Source organism: Mustela erminea, chromosome 5 (genome assembly GCF_009829155.1).
Source record: "Mustela erminea isolate mMusErm1 chromosome 5, mMusErm1.Pri, whole genome shotgun sequence".
Lineage (NCBI taxonomy): Eukaryota > Metazoa > Chordata > Mammalia > Carnivora > Mustelidae > Mustela > Mustela erminea.
The window spans coordinates 37,551,185-37,568,900 of NC_045618.1; the positions used below are offsets into that span (position 1 = coordinate 37,551,185).

At 37.1% G+C, this 17,716-nt stretch overlaps 1 protein-coding gene across 1 annotated transcript in view; it reads right to left on the reverse strand.

The window, feature by feature from the left end:
- The window catches only part of PRTG (protogenin), a 123,133-nt gene that overhangs the window by 23,165 nt on the left and 82,252 nt on the right, over positions 1-17,716 (reverse strand). The gene's annotated exons all lie outside the window — the stretch shown is intronic.

Consider the following 17,716-nt stretch of genomic DNA (forward strand, 5'->3'; position numbering starts at 1 on the left):
TGTTTAGTTATCGGAGGTTTAGCTACCTTAAGAAGGGAAATCAAAGTGAGCTTATTCTCCCCCTCAAAGGTAAAGATAATTATGATTGTCATCCTTTAGTAACTTTAAAAAGTTTCACAACCATGTGTTATTGAAGTTTATTTCTATGTGTACCCTTTCCATTAACCCATTTTCAGGCCAACAGCTAAATTCACCAAGAAAGAGGAGCTGGAGCTCCCTCTACTGGTGCTCATTAACTGTCAAAATAGGAAACCCAAAGGCCCTTGGATATATACAAAAATTTTTCCGTTTTTTGAGGAAATAAAGTTACACATTTTATTTTTTGAAAATATTTTATTTATTTGACACAGAGAGATTGAGCACAAGTGGGTGGAATAGCAGACAGGGGGAGAGGGAGAAGCAGGCTCCCCGCTGAGCAGGGAGCCGGATGAGGCGCTCTATCCCAGGACCCTGAGATCATGACCTGAACTGAAGGCAGACGCTTAACCCACTGAGCCACGCAGGCACCCCTAGTTATAAATTTTAAATGACATGTTTTAGGACATATTTTGAGAAGTGTAATGATATAAATACATTTAAATATAACTGTGATAACATTTAATTATCGAGTACTTGCTTGGGACAAAAATAAATACTACTGAGAAATAATGTGTTTTCCCCCCAGCTTTGCTGAGGTGTAGTTGATGAACATATATTTAAGGTATATATTTAAGGTATATGAGATGATGTTTGACACATGCGTGCATTGTGAGGTGATCTCTACAATCAAGCTAACAAACATATCCTATCATCTCACACAGAACCATTTTTGGGTGGGTATGTACTTGAAAACAAGATCTCCGTAAAGCTCAAGTTTATAATACAGTATCGATGAGTATTATCACCATGCTGTCCATCAGATCTCCAGGACTTATTTATCTTGCCTAAGTATAACCTTGTACCCATGAGCAATACTTCCTCATATCCTCCATCTCTGAAGGCCCTGGCAACCACTGTTCTACTCTCTGCTTCTCTGGGTTCAACTATTTTGGATCCCATACATTATTGAAATCATGCAGTAACTGTCTTTCTGCATCTGGCTTATTTCACTTAGCATAACATCGTCTAGGCTCATTCACGTTGTGCAAAGGCTGAATTGCCTTCCTTATTAAAGGCTGAATAATATTCCGTCGTGTGTATAGGCCATATTTTCTTTGTCAATTCACCCAGCAGAAGACATTTAGGTGGTTTTATATCCTGACTATTACAAATAATGCTGCAATGAACAGGGGTGCAGTTATCTCTTCAAGATACTGGTTTCATTACCTTTTGATACATAACCAGAAGTGGGGCTGCTGGACTATATGGTATATTTCTAACTTTAATATATTTCTGTATTACATTTCTCTAAATAATAATAAATGTGTAAATAGATCTAATACTTCAAAAGGGAAAAAAATCCTTGAAAGATATATCCAATGTGCAAAAAACTTAGAATAAATGGATAAAAATAATTCTAGAGTGAATTTAAACATTTAAAAATCCAAAAATAGGGGTGTGCCTGGCTGGTTTAGTTGGGGAAACATGCAACTCTTGATCTTGAGGTTGTGAGTTCAAGCCGCACATTGGATGTAGAAATTGCTTTAAAAATTCAAAAATAAAATATGAAGTCTGTTAAAGTTTCCAAAATAATTATGAGAGTCTCCATATTTTAAAAACTGATATATTCTATTATTTAATATTAAAATGGGTTAAAAGAATGTCCTAAAATACAAATTTTTTGTTTTAACGAATTTCTATTCATTTTAACAAAATTAAAATCACAAGAACAAAAAAAATTTATACAACTTAGGACATTTCTATACTTTTTAGATAGGAAGTAGGAAGGCTAATATTCAATTATACTATAGAAAATGATATATGAGTAACACAAAATTCTATCAATGTTCTTCCCATTCTATAAACGGTGGTACCACGGTGTTAAGTAGCATGTCTAGTGCTACACAAAACTAAACCAAGGACTTGCTGATATTTCTATCACATGTGCTTTTGTTATGGTAGGTAACTTTGTCTCTTTATAATGAATTCTAAAACAGAAATATTTTTAAACGTTTTGTAAAATAACTACAGAAAACAAACACAGAAATACATTTGGACTTCATTACTCAGATGATTTCCAACAGTAAGCACTGAAATTCTAAGATTCAAGGACTTCTGTTCAGATTAACAGCAACCTAATTTGAATCCGTGTTCATCTTTCTTCCCTCTTAACATATTGCTGAACTCATGAGGCAGCTGAATCCTGAGTGCTGTCTTACAAATACTCCCTCTGAATGGGTACAAATGGAATTCATTTGGCTCTCTGCCGTTGAATTCTTCAAATGTATTTCTTTCTTCTGTCTCTACTCAATCAGAAACTTATCTTTAGGAAAGCCTACGGAGTGTGGGGCGTTGCACCAGGAATTAGGAAATACAGAAGACGAGGGATGAGACAGAGTTTGTCCCAAGTAGCTCGCATCATCAGAGAGCCAGACACAGATATAGCCACTCTCACAGAAAGCAGATTTTGATGAGGTTATGAGTATGGGTGGAAAGATTAAACTTTTTTTCCACTGTGCAAATAATCAATTAACACTTCATGAATATTTCTCTGGAACGGTCATTTATTTTTAGTCCTAAAATTGATTCTTCATTTTCCCTTCATCTTTGAAAAATGAGCTGCTTAAATTTTAAACCCCAAATCAACCTTTTCTGGTTGACGAGAAGCAACGTATGTGTCCTGAGACAATGAGAGGAGAGCACACTTAGCCCCTGTACAACCTACTCAGCATGGTAACAGCCCAGTTTTTCTGGTGCCCATCTGGAAATCATCCAAGTCGCCGGAGCAACGACCTCCCAGGCTGGGCTCCTTTGCCTGCATGTTTCTATAAGGTCAGGAAAAGGCAAACCATCAGAGACTGGCAAATCAAGTATATCAGGTGCATGAGATTCCTTTCTATCCATACAAAAGAAGTAAAACAAGGGTCAGGATAATTTTTAAAACCATTTTAGTGGGAAAAAAATAAAGGAGAGAGAAAATCCATTTAACGTTCACATGTGATCAACTATGCTCTTCAAAGAATCTCGTGTAACAAAATTGAAGTGCCAGGTTGGGGGCCAAGCTGAGCAGCAGTGGGACATGAGCATTTATCATGTGCTCCTTTCAGGCTCCGAGAAATAGGACTCCAGCCTCAAAATCTAGTGACATTATTTTGGTTGGTTAATCGAGTCCTCAGAGCAATAAGGCTCATGTTCATGCACCAATTTGTTAGAGATGTGATGTCCTGGACCCAGGGGACCAGAGCCCTGGGCTAATGTTAAGAGGAGCACTATCAGACGGCAAGAGTAATCAGCTAAGAAAGAAAACAAAGCTATACAATTAACAAAATTAAAGATACAAAGTAAGAAATCAGAGTTTAGGACCAACATATTCAATATAGTTAAATGCACAGATAATGTACCTCAGCATAAGAGCACAAGTCCTAAAACTCTAGAGTTCTGAGAAAACCCTCCAGTGCATAAAGGACAAAGCAGAGACCCAGCCTCAGCACTGTGAAATGCTACAGGGACCCTGTACATATAGTTTCCAAGGCCTGCTAACAGCCCTTCTTGAGTCAAGGACTGCCACGTCTGTGGTGCTTGGTTACACGAGACTCAGCAGACTTAGGCAATGCGGTTTATGGGGAAAACAGCAGAGTCAGTAAAAGCAGCCACAAAGAATTGTTCAGGCCTTCCCAAAACCCAGTGAGGCTAAAAGGAGAAATAAAAAGAGGGGAGAGAGTTGGTCTCATTTCCTTCCAAACTCAACACACAGAGCATAAAAATCGCTCTTTGGGGCTAATTCTTAAAGGTCTCAGGAGTGACGGCTCCACTAGGTAGTATTTGCCTTTATGGTTAAACTTAAAGATTTAGCAATATATAAAGATGGAAGGCCAGGAAATACGCTCAAATTAATTTAACACAAACTCTAGTGAGTGTCAGCTGAGGTTACCATAACTGTGGTCCCAACCAAATTAACCTGTACCTTTATTATGGACTCAACCTTTGGCCAAAAAATGAAGATCTCCTTCCTCAAACACTGCTACGGTAGCACTCCTTCCTTTTTTCCCCTCCGCTCTAGGATTTGCTTCACCTTCTTTCCTTTCTGATTCATTCTCATCATGAACTTTCCCACTTGACTTTGTTTCACATGAGGAGAAATCAAAACTAGAAGTCTGACTGGCCAAGAAAGAGTATACAGGTATCCAATAACATTTACCAAATGCCTACTAAAAGTCAGACACTATATGAAGACTCAGCAGTTAGAAAGCCATTACTGTTGGGGAGCCTGGATGGCTCAGCTGGAAGAGCGTATGACTCTTGATCTCGGGATTGTGAGTTGGAGCCCCATGCTGAGTGCAGACATGACTTAAATTTTTTTTAAAAAATGAAATAAAAATTTTAAAAAAGAAAGCCATAACTTGTGCTTTTAATTTCAATCTACCAGAGTACAGACTGATAAATGAATATTCTGTAAATATTATTTACTAAATGTATAGCCTTGAGAGCATATTTTTTTTAGTTTTCTAAGCCTGGCTTACTTTCATTTGGAAAATAAACAAATAATCCCTGACAGGGATTTTAAGAGTATTAAATGAAAGCATGGCCATTAAGGAATTTGTATAGTTCCTATAATTAGTAGAGATATAATATTATTATTGTTGTTATTATAATGAGCAAAGTTGCTCAGGAGAACAGAAAGGGTACTACCAAAAATACCGTACACTTAAATTTGGAATCATGGCAAAAAAACCCATCAAGGATGTTCATTCATGCATCCAAGGTCTGGAATTCAGAATGTCAGTAAGTGAGCTGTTGGCAAATACTAAAGCTGAGCTCTAACTGCTCTCTGTCCTCATTAATGTTCCTTGGTTTGTGGAGCAGGCAAAGGCTCCCAAGTGTGTGTCTGCCTTGTATTCATGCTTGAAGGAGCTGTGCTCTGTATTTTATAGCCACTAAGAAAGCTTGCTGTTTTGGCAACCATGTCACATGGTGTATAATCCTCTCAGCTTCAAATCCACCTTCGCCCACGTCTTCCATGTTCATTCAATAATGTCTCATCGTCTAACAAACTCGCTGATGATATGAAAGTTTTAGAAAACAACATAACAGATTTCTTCCCTAATGGAAGAACAGTAGATTGTTTCATGAAATGGAAATAAGGAAGTTTGAGAGCTAGCATTAGCAAGAGCAAGCAGATGGAGACAACAAATTCATTTACTCTGTTAATTACATCCAGTTTTAACAATTCAGTATTTATTACTCTCAATGACTGCAATGAGAACAAGAAAAAAGTTCAATAAAATCAGATTCTCTACAATGCAAAGGTCTTTTAAAGATTACTGATCAAGGACCTAAATTCCTTTCTAAAAGTACCTGATTTAACAACAATAGTGAATTAACTGTATCTTTATACATCCTAAGTAACCTACAAAAACTTTGGTATAATATACCTAATTTTCTTTGCAACATGTTCCCAAAGACCACAAAACAGCAGAAAACCCAGGTCTTCCAGGGTTTCATCCCAGTAACTTGCACTTCTCTTCTCTACCACTAGATGGCATCTGTGTGCCCGTACTGAGAGTGATGGCCCCACTTCATCTACTGAAGGTGGGAGCTACCATGACATATGGCGATTGCTTAAATTTCGTCAAAAGAAGGACTGCATGAAATGCAAAGCAGTGAAAAGAAGAAGGGTGCTTTGAATCAGTATTTGTCATATATATAAATATTTTCCATGGAGTTTAAAAAACCCTGTGAGCTATATCATTGCTTGTCAACTGACCTCTACAGAGAAGAAGGCTGAGACAAACAGAAGACAACTTTCCTAAGGACTCAGCACTACTTGGAAGCTACGAGACAGTCTAGCACAACAGCGAATGTCTCAGATGCCAGTCCCAGGTTTCCTGGATTCTGATCCAGCTGGGTCATTACTGCGCAACCTGCAGAAGTTATTTTCACCCTCCATACCTTTGTTAAAACCGCCTGTAAGATGGGTAATGATGATGATAACAATCTACCTCTCACGGGTGTTAGGAAGAGGAAATGAATTAATCCACACAAAGTATCTCCGAGAGTGCCACTCTGTAACAATAATATACCGATAAGAATACCTTTAGTAATGAAATAATTACTAGCAGCATCATATGACCCCTGCTCCCTGCTCCCTCTCAGGCAGAAGGGCAGGCTGGCATGGTGACTAAAGGATAGACTCTGGAACCAGACTACTTTGGTTTAAAATTTGAGTTTCCTTATCTATAAAATGAGGACTTGATGGATTTATATTTGTAACTTGCTTTTAGAAATGCACACCAAGTAGGTGCTTTCCAGTGCTAAGTAAGTAAATACAGAGGAGAGGGCTGCTTTGACCATTAAGGGATTTGGATTTGAATCTTGGGTTTAGTAGCTCTGTGGCTGCAAATACAGTCCCCTGGAAGTCAGTTTCCTCGTCTTTAAGGTTAGCAAGTTGAAGTCTATCGGTTGTCTTCAAATTTGTTTAGGTAACAGTATATCAGGGAACCTAAGACAAAGTACAAGTAAATATCGTGCAAGACAGGAATAACTACTGTGAAGAGATGTGTTAAGACTAACGGAATTCAAAAGAAGGAGAAGTTACTGGTAGTTTTTTACTGCATGAAGGAGGAAGTACTTCCACTACTTCATGGAAGTAGTGCATGTGAACATAAGAGATTAAGGCCAAAGAAGAGTGTAAGTGAAGGCTTGAGGACAGGAACATGTAGATCAGGGATGAGTAACAGGGAAGAGATGGGTAAGTGCATGAGTGAAGGTCACGTAGAAAAGTTAGGCTGTGGGTAGATCTCAGGTTTAAGAACCAGGCTAGCCAGCATGGATTTTGTTATATAGACACAAAAGATGGCTTTAGTAAATGGGATTGTTGAGAGAAGGCACTCATCAGAGTCAGAAAGCTCCAAGTGTCCAGCCTGGGTGAACCAACAGAAATGGAAGAGGAGATGCAGAGCCAATGACACATGGCATCAGAGATGCGGGAGTCAGTCAAGGGGAGCTGACCCTGGGTGAGAAAGTGTGGGCTGAGCTGGCAGTGAGGACAGAGATCCACAGTCAGCAGTCCAGTACACAGAGGACAGGGTACCAGCAGGGACTAGAGACCTGGGTGTGAGATGGGAAGTGGTGTTAAGGAGTCATGAGGAAAACTGGGAAGGTATCACGGGAGCCATGAGAAAACGATGTCCAGAGCTACAGGGACATCATGGAGGATAAAAGTGACATCTAGTATCTAGGTCTTTTAACAGAATAAACTCATCAAGAAAGGGTGGGGTTTTGGGGGTAGCAGAAAACATGGATTTAAGCAGCAAGGATGTGGTAACACTGGTATAGAGTGAAAAAGGAGAATGAAAATAGAAATGCATTATTTTCTGATGTGTACCAAAGTGTTAACAGTAGGTCTATATGGTAGAATTTGTGGTTATTTTGCTTCCTATATTTCTTTTTTTTTTTTTAAAGATTTTATTTATTTATTTGACAGAGAGAGATTACAAGTAGGCAGAGAGGCAGGCAGAGAGAGGAAGGGAAGCAGGCCCCCTGCTGAGCAGAGAGCCCGATGTGGGACTTGATCCCAGGACCCTGAGATCATGACCTGAGCCAAAGGCAGCGGCTTAACCCACTGAGCCACCCAGGCGCCCTGCTTCCTATATTTCTACCTGTTCTATTGTGAATGGTTTTGGTAATAATAAGATAGTAAAGAATTAGAACTCAGATGGCAAAACTGACAGACATCGATTCAAACTTTATGGATTCCTTGTTGTAATACTAATACTTCTAGAAGTTTGGTTTCCTGGAAAATGCATAATAGAAAACTATTAATGACAAAGTATTTAGCTATGGACCAACAAAAAAGAGATATTATTGGGGTCATGAAAACCAGTCCTTTGTTTCCTTTAGCTGCTGTGTTGGTGACACTCCAGAACCCTTGAAAAGAGCAGGGCTGGAGTGGACAGGTCAAGGTAGATAAAACTAAGAAAACACCTGAGGTCAGGACCATGAGAAAACTTTTACCTTACATCTATAAAGCCTCTTCTGACATCATTTCTAAAATCCAAATCTAAATAAGACTTAATGAGTCTTATGCCGTATCCTTCTAAGAAAAACTTCTCAGGTGGTGGGGGGAAAGACTTCCAAGGACCAAAAGAAACATAAAGCAATTATATCTACTTTGGGACAGTTCCTGCCACTTGGTTTGATTTAGACATGGAACATGTTTAGTAAAATGTCTTAAGAAAACACAAAGCATTACTTTAAAAATCACTATGTACTGCTTTAAATTATTCGCTTAAAACACCACTGTAGGAAGCTTTGCTAATGTTAACCACAAAGCCATTAAGATGGCTATAAAGCATTCAAAAAGTCAAACTAATTAGACTATACAGAGGTAAGTAACAATCTGAAAGTTTGCTGATATAATATCACCACATGTAAAGTTTGGAAATGTTAAATTAGGAAGTACTCAGAATCAGTGAGAAAGGTGAGATTCTGAAGGATGAAACTGAGTATCTGGCCCAATGTCCACTTTTAATTTAATCTTTTGTGTTACGAGGTTTTGTGCGAGCCTTTTCAGGGCCATTGTTCCCCTGTGGTCTGACTAGAGAGCCCCTTGGTCTGGCTAGCCGGGGTGACTGCACTGCCCCCAAGCCTGTCCCTCCAACACAATACCCCCCACCCCATATAATTATTCAGAGAAGAGGCCAACAGCATGACTGCTCCGACACCTGGGTCATGGCCTCTGACACAGGATCTGGGGCCAGGTCAAGTCTGGTCCAGCCGCAGAGAAGCAGGAAAAATGCTAAGGGGGATGGGTGGGAAAGGAAAGCAGAGTGAAATACTCTGCGTTTAAAAATGGTGTTTAAGCACAGTAACAAAAACACAAATCACATGCAAACAATGTTATCCAAACGTTGTTAGACTGTAGTTTTCTCCTCTGAGAGAGAAACCCCAATGAGAGAGATTAGAGAAGCAGGCTTCTTTCCAGTGATTTCTTTGTCTTCTATCATCAGACGTACATTAGAATGGAAAAGGTTAATTCATGATGGTTAAAACAATGCCTGACCCAAACGTGTGAGTATACTGACTTAAAAATAGGTTTTTGCCTAAAAGAATGTAAATTTTACTTAAAGTGCAGATTAAAATTTCTTTCTTCTGTTTATAAACTACATTTCCATATAGGATTGTGAAGGATAAACATCTTTCATATCCATTATAAATTTGAAGGATTTTTGTTAATGATCACTATGCCAAAATGTTATAAACCTGTTGTAATAATACAGAATATCTGAGTGTACAGTAGACACAACAGTAGATGGGAGGGGGCAATCCCCCACTCCCCAAATTTCCCTGTGTTCTGTGTAACAAGTTTCTATGGAAGCTGATGGTAGAGTATTTGTCTAAACCTGAAATGACTCAGTGCCTTTTGTTCAGCACCCCTGAAGGGCCTTAAGACAAATAACTCTCACTCCCAGCGAAAACATCCCTTCTCCTACGGAGTTTAGGATAATTTAGAAGAAAGTTCTTTGCATGTGACATTTGAGAATCAGTTTCCTACCAAAATAAGGAAACCCTACTCATAATCCCTATTTTAACAACACCCCCACACACACAAAAAAAACTCAGATTGCTTTTGCAAAATCCAGAAGCAAATGGCTTTTTCAATCATACTGTGTTCACTAATATTTTGGTCATGTTATTTTTTGAACATGTGATTTCATTTTTATACATCTATCAGGCTTTCAAGACTTCTTGTAAAAAGTATTCTTCATTTTTGACAAATGCATTACTTGAGGTTGTCTGGATAAGAAATATTTGGTGTTGAAGAGTTCTACTTGAACACTGCCTCAAATGAATCCCATTTACATCCAAACCCTGCAAAACCAAACCTCTCACAAACACCATTTTTAATCTTTTATGTTCTTTTCTTATGATACTCCTTTCTGTTTGTGAATCTCTGTGGATAAAAAGATACCTCACTGGTCCAATTTTGCAAGTTGAGAGAGCACAGCCACTGAGTCTCTCTACCACATAATCAGTTAATGGATTTATGCCGGTGGCTGTTATCTCCTATGGGGTAGGGAGGAGAAAAAAGCAGTGGCTTAACTGTCCCCAAATTGTAAGAGCTGTGTGTGAACAGTACTAATAAAGCTGGTCCACATTCATGTTCCTGAATTACTTAAAAGTGAATATAATGGAATAATGACTGATTATAAAAATTCAGAATTCTAAGATTAAAAAATTAGAATGGGGGGGGGGATACGCAGAATAAGTTACTTTAATTATATTGATATTTCTATCACAAACAATCCTTACCCTAAAAACATCCAGGACTTGACTTACGATACTGTACTTGGGTTAGCATTTGTTTAAGTAGCTGCTCTGTCTGCCAACACACTTACACTGTCTGTCCCACATACATCACTGCCTTACAAACAATATTTTTATAGACTGACAGAGAGAGCCTATTCACGACAACCAAACTTCCCCCGAAGCCATGAAATAAATTTCCTTTCAGGACTAACATTTCTCTGTCTCACTGTCATGGGCTGGCCATGCCATTTTGACCCTTTTGTAAGGCAACATGGAAATACCATCTATCATCTCCTGAACCACAGAGACTTGGTCGGAGGTGCACAGTTTCATTGCAAAAACATCTGTGGTTTGATAACCATTCCTCCCAATCTCAGCCCTCGGCAGTTAAAAGCGTGCTTACAAGATGGGAAAGATGCAGGCAGACAGCTTGAAACCAATCTTAAATTTCTTCTCAAGTGGGAAACTCGAGCCAGCGAAATATCAGCATCCTCAATCACAGAGATAAACACGGTCCTGTTATTTATTTATGCCTCCTTTAGAATTCACGAGAAACACTATGTTACAACAACTTATTTAAACTTTCCCAATGTATCACTCTGAAATCGATTTTAATGTTAGCCGATAAGGGAATGTTGGGAGCTCTGTGGTACTAGCAGGGGCAGGTCATTACCATGTTAACTGGCTATCAACAGCCTACTCCAATTCTATATAAACCTTAAATCTTTCAGGTATTCAAAGACAGTGAAAATCATTGGGGTCCTGGAAAGTATTCAGTATATCTTAAGATGGTTTTCAACACGTATAATAGAGAATCTCAAACAATTTGAGCATGAAGAATCAAATCAAAAGGCATTTTCTGATAAATAAAACATTCAATAGAAGATCTCAGGTTTCTTATGTTCAATATCCGTTACTTCAGAAATGCTATTGTTTTAACCATGTGCATAGTCACTGTAAAACCAATCCTAATTTGGAGATACTGATTAAAGCTTAAAAACAAAGCAAGGCATTTTTTTAACTTAAAATTTCTTTTAAGCATTTTGATGATCTGCTTTATTACTTGTTCTCTTATTTGTGTGTGCATGTGCAAGTGTACAAACACACACACACACACTTTTATTTTGTTGAATCATCACTTCACACCTAAATATGTGGACATGCTTCCCCTGAGAACAAGGACAGTCTCTCCTATACAACCATAATACCATGATCACATTCAACAAATTGAGCAAAAATGCAATTTTATCCCAATATATAACTCATTTCTAAGTCTCCCAAATTACTTCCAAAATGTCCTTTGTAGCTGCTCCCTCCCTACCGGCCCAGTGGAAGATCCGCATACTGCCTGTCCTATCTCCTTCACGGAGAACTGCTCCCTTTCCTCTTCCTATCTTTCACAACAACGACACCTTCAAAGAATCCAGTGCAGATGTTTTGTAGACCAACTCACAATTTGGCTGTATCTGTTTGTTTCCTCGTTTATTAGATTCAGATTAAACACTTTCTTTTTTTGGTAAGTCTACTCTATCAGTTAAATTATGGCTGTAAGACAGATTCTTTTCTTCAAGGAAATAAACCTTAAAACCCCTATTTTTCACAAGTGAATTTGTTTTGAACTTTGAATTTGTTACAGTGCTTGTAGGAGGGGGATATTATGGTTTTGAAAGCCTTCCTAACCTCAGAAAGGCCTAATTTTCTCACTGGCCAATCTTATCTATTTATCTACATTTATCCATATAAATGAACTCTTGCCTGACACTGAGGACAATAAAAAAAAAGCACCAACCTATTTTTAGGATTCTTGAAAGATTTCTAGAACTATCTGGTATTTTTTGTATAAGTAATACAAATGCAGATTTCTTTTCTAAAAAATTCTCAATGAGTCACACTGGAATGCCAATTTTTAATACGCACACAGCATGGGAATAAAGTGTACAAAGAACCAGAGCCACACAAATATGCCACTGAGTCAACACAGGAAAGAGAATACGATAAAAAACAATCCTTGTAATTCCTCAGAACAGAAATGTGCATTAGCAAAATCAGAGTGTCTCCTTACTTTTTGACGTTTTCAGAGGTTTAAAATGTAGTCTCTATAGTTTTTTGGGTCAGAGTTAAGGTCCATCTGTCATGATTTTCTTCTGAGACAAAAGGTCATTTTATGAAAAGAATGGGAATGTATTCAAGAAAGGGAAACAAAAAAAGAAAAGAAAAAAGAAAAAAGAAAAAGAAAAGAAAGGGAAACATACCAAAAACAATCCTAATTGGCCATCCAGATGGAGAAAGGTGAAAGTTCAAAAAAATTATTTTAATTGTTTCCTCCACTAATATCTCTAGATCACCCAAAAGCCTATAACTTGTCAAATGATCCTAGAAACTACAGGAATCTTCTCTAATACACTAAGTCATTGTCAAGTATTAGTATGGTGTTCAGTACATAAATTCATAAAAAATCTTCAACAATTTGAACATAGAGAGTTTTTCTGGAGGTACTGTATTTTGGAACTTAATTAGTATAATTTTTTCTAGTAATTAAAATACCCTGTGCCCCATAGCTAGCAGAATTTGTGGTTTGCTTTGGTTGCAAGAAAGCTCACAGGCATTTCTAGCAACTGTACAAACCCTACAGCATGTGATTAAAGAAGCCAATATCCTGGTTTCACCGATTTTCCAACTTTTATTTATCTTTCCTCCGATTTCTTCATCTAGATATATTCAAAATTTTAAAAAATGCTTTTTTCTCATTAGGATCAAATGTTTGTTATAGAAAGTTTATAAAACTTAGACAAGCAAAAAGAGGAAATAAAAATAAAATGTCCTAATACCAGCACCCAGATACAAGCACTTTTAACATGAGGTGTTTTTTTTTTAAATTCCCTTTTCTACTCACATACACATACTGAATATTTTTTTGTATTTTATAGACTGCCTTTTTCATTCAATATGCTGTGAATAACCACTCATGGTACTAAATAGTCTTCTAAAACATTCCTTTCAATGTCCACATTTATTCAAATTGTATGGATGTACCACATAGAGGTTAACTAAAGCTCTGTAATTGAATATTTAGGTTTCTTCCAGCTTTTCACAATTATAAATGATCCTGTACATTACAGTGAACATCTTGATGGTTAAATGCGTGTGTGGCTCAGTTGGTTAAGCGGCCAACTCTTGGTTTTAGCTCAGGTGACAATGTCAGGGTCGTGAGATTGAACCCCATTCAGCACTCTGCCCTAGGCGGGGAGTCTGCTTCTCTCCCTTTCCCCCTGCTTGCTTGCTCACTCTCTCTCTCTTTTTTGTTCTCTCTAAAATAAAAATAAAATAAATCTTAAATGTGTGTGTTCTTTAGTATTTTCTCATGACAGGCGTCTACTAACAGAATTGCTGTGTAAAGAAAGCAGTATGTATATTACAGCCCCCCCCCCCTTGTGGTGTTACCCAGTGACACCTAGAAAAGCTGTGTTATCAATTTACATTCCTACTATTAGTATGAATGTTGTTTAATCCAAAACCCTTAAAAACACTGAGACTCCTATCACCTATTTGTTTTTTGTTGTTGTTGTTGAATTTTGTGTTTCCATACTGAATCACTCCTCCCAATCTTTCTAGGAAAAGGAAGCAGGAGATATGCACATCTGAAATAATGACTTGTTAGATGTATTTACGTTACACAATCTACCAAGGAAGATGGACACACTATGGTAATCAGGCAAAATGTGCTGCCTACTGTCTCTACAGGTTTCTTAAGTTATTGTTAACATCCTGGCAGGCTGAGAATGGGAAGATGCCATTTTAACTTCGGCTGAAGGAACAGCTCTAGTTTTTGTAATAAACCAAGAGAACAGTCAATGGAGTCAGCTATCTCAACTGATACAAGAGGCCTCCACCTACACAGGGCAGCCTACATTTTCTGGGATGTTATACAAAGTCCTTCAAGGTTTCACATGTTTGAAAACAGAGTAAAAAAACATGCAAAAATCTCAATAAAGTCTTCAGGATTATGTTATCACACTAGTTTACCCTAATCAATTGATTAATCAGATTGTTTTAATAGTAAGCTACTCCAGGATTTAGCCTGTTCTGATGATTAGTCTATGGCTATGTTTATGCCATGCTTTCTTTAACTCTTTCATTATACCATCAGGGTTTTTCACTTAGTTAACCTGGTATCCTTCAGATAACAATACAATATCAGCTCCTCAGGGAAGTCTACCCTGACCTCCACCCTCAAGCTCTTCTGTCCCTTGTAACATGGTCTTTATAACTCCCTCTGCTTCACCATCACAGGGCCTACTAAGGTTTGTAATTATGGTTTCTGGTGATTTTATGAATGTCTATTTTCTCTTCCAGATATTACAGCTTCATAACTGGGTAGTTACATAGAAATACCTGATTCAATATTTTAGGACAACGGTCTCTAAAACTACCTCCCATTAGTAAAATATTCTTCTACCGTGTATACTCATAACATATAAGCTTTTATTTATAGCATATACACGTATGGCTGCCCTGATATACTATCACATTACAAAATAAACACGCACAAATATTTTTAAAGGCTAAGGTATAAAATATTTTCCTCTAGTAATGGCCTATCTTGCAGCTCCCTTTCTATCCCATGGAGTACATAATTAGTGCAAAACTAAAATTTTTATTTGCATGAACTATTTTTTTTTTTTAAAGAACAGGCTTAAAACAAATACAAAACAAAACCCACAAGTATAATTACTACTTTACAACTATTTTTTTTCTATCCACCCTGAAGTTTCTTTCATGTGCTAATGGTGGTATTTTAAAAAAACCTACTCTCCTTTAACTTACTTAGATCTTTAAGGACCTCACACATCTAAAGACTCTTTACATTCACCAGAAACTTCCAGAGTAGTCTGAGGGCTGACAAGCAGTATGATTAATGGACAGTATTGATTTAATTTTCTCCATGAGTTTTTCCTTCTATAAGGAAAACTGTTCGTAATTCATGTCCTTTTGCCATGTTTACAGATTTTTAAAAAGAGGAGAATGAAAAGCTTACTGAAGTTTTTCCATCATTCAAAAAGTACCATTTGAAAGCTCTGGTCTATAAAACAATCAAGAGCTGATCGATGGCTATGAGTATCTTCCTAAGACCAAGGAAATACTGCTTTTATTTGTCACCATTTTAATGGGAGTTTATTAGCACATCTAGAAAAGAATTAGGAAATAAAACCATAAAATTAGTTTAATAAATAAGCTTCAAAATATAAATACAAAGTGCTATAGAGGACAACGGGATATTTTAGAAGAAAGATACATTAAGTTAAATGTTCAATATAAACCTTTTAGTTAAAAGCCATGAAACAGATGTCAGCGTCATCAGATATAAATGATTAAAGTTTCTCCAAATATCTTAATTTGAAGTGTCATTTGGAACCAATCAAAACACTTTTTCTGGAGACAAACAATGGGAATAATACTTTTTATTTTTTATAGCTGAAGAAAAACTTAACTTCTTAACATATGAAGAGCTACACAACTGGTAATTCTCATCCTCACCCATATTTTGATAGTACTTTTTTTTTTTTTTAAGTCTTCTGTTGTTTGCTTTCCTTAAAGGAAAAATATTTCAAATGAAATTTAATTTGAGGGGGTCAGCAGGTAGGGATATTTGCTGGTGGCAAAAGAGACAGAGAAGGATGCTCTGCCCAGAGCATCCCTGACTCAAACTATTCTAACATTAAACCCCAAACTTAAGTGACATCAGACTCAAAACTGGAAACACATCCCAATTGGTATTTCACTTTAGGGACTAGTAAAAATAAAGCAACACACTGCTACTTGAAATAATGTAACTTCCTTATCCTGCTTATTTTCTCCATCTCCACAGGGGCCTTATACTTTATTTAAGGCTCTTTTCAATCAGGCATGTGAATGAAGCTCCACAAGTACTCTAAATCTTTACCCAACGCCATAGGTCAGAGGGTTATCTGTGCTATGTAGTTTTAGTGTAGATGATTTTCTTTCCTCTTTTCTTTTCCTTCCTTCTTTTTTTTTTAAGCAGGAGAACAAAACGAATGCATATCAATCAGAGCAAACTAATTTAGGTACTAAAAACGTTCTTCTTCTACAGATAAACTGCCTTCTCAAGAAACCACTAAATATCAACTTTTCAGGCATTCTACAAAGAGAAACCAGATGCAACTGAACTCCCCTCCCCACCCATTGTCTGCTAGAAAACTTGTCCCACAGCTGCGAAAGCCGTAAAACAACTTCAAGCCTCCAAAAGTGATGACCATTTAGGCAAAGGCATCCATTTTGTTCCTGGGGAAAAAAAACAAATTGGCTTTATCTTTTAAAAAAGAAAAAAAAAGTGGTAGCTGTGGATCGTTTTTGTTCACAAATTACACTGCATTTAATAACAAGACAAATGTTTCTCACAGAGCTTTCCATGTTTTAGAGCATTTTCAAAGGTGATGACTATTCAAGACTAAGAATATAAAAGCCCAGGAAAAACCATCAAAATTCTTTTCTAAATTATTTTTTGGTGTTTGATACGGAAAGTTGAAGCTCATTTTTTTTTAAGATGGTAAAAAATAATGTAACAAAATACAAGCATTTATTTCTCCCTTCCTTCTGTCTCTCCAAATGATTTTCCTTAAAAAGAGAAACAGAATTATTAGGTATAACATCCCATAGGATGCCATTAATACAACTGATGCAGTACAATATACAGCAGAAGAATATAAGGTATTTATTCTTTCAGGAGACATTGTCATTTTAATGCTGTTTACAATCCTCTGAAGTTCAGAGGCAAAAATGCAAATTATGATAGTATTGCTATTGCAGTGTAAAACAGCTTCTGTAATTTGTTACAAGATTTGGTTTGGAATTTGCCAACTGTATTTCTCCTGTAACATAGCAGTAATGATTCACTGGATCTTCTTTGCTTCCTTATTTAGAATTCCTCTGTATTTGTGTGGCCAGAAAAGAAACTGATAAATGTTCAGAATTGCACCAAAATGAGATTATGTATGACCTTATCTATATGGAAATCATAGAAAGAATTTCAGTTTCCTGAGGTCTAGGAAGATAATTAAAAAAAAAAAAAAAAAAAAAAAGACTGGACTGACAGTGATTAACACAGAAAATGAGACTGTTCAAAGTTTCACAGAGTAAGAGGAATTTCAGTGGGATTTGTTGGATGTGTCTCACTTCCCTGAAAATGACCTAATGTCCTTTGTTTTACAGTTATGCTGACAGAGGTTTCTCCTGCTCAAGTTTTTCATCAGTTTCTTTCAAGGCAGCTAAGCCAGAGAGATGCCAAGTCTCTCGGAGAAGGGCTGCCTCAGTA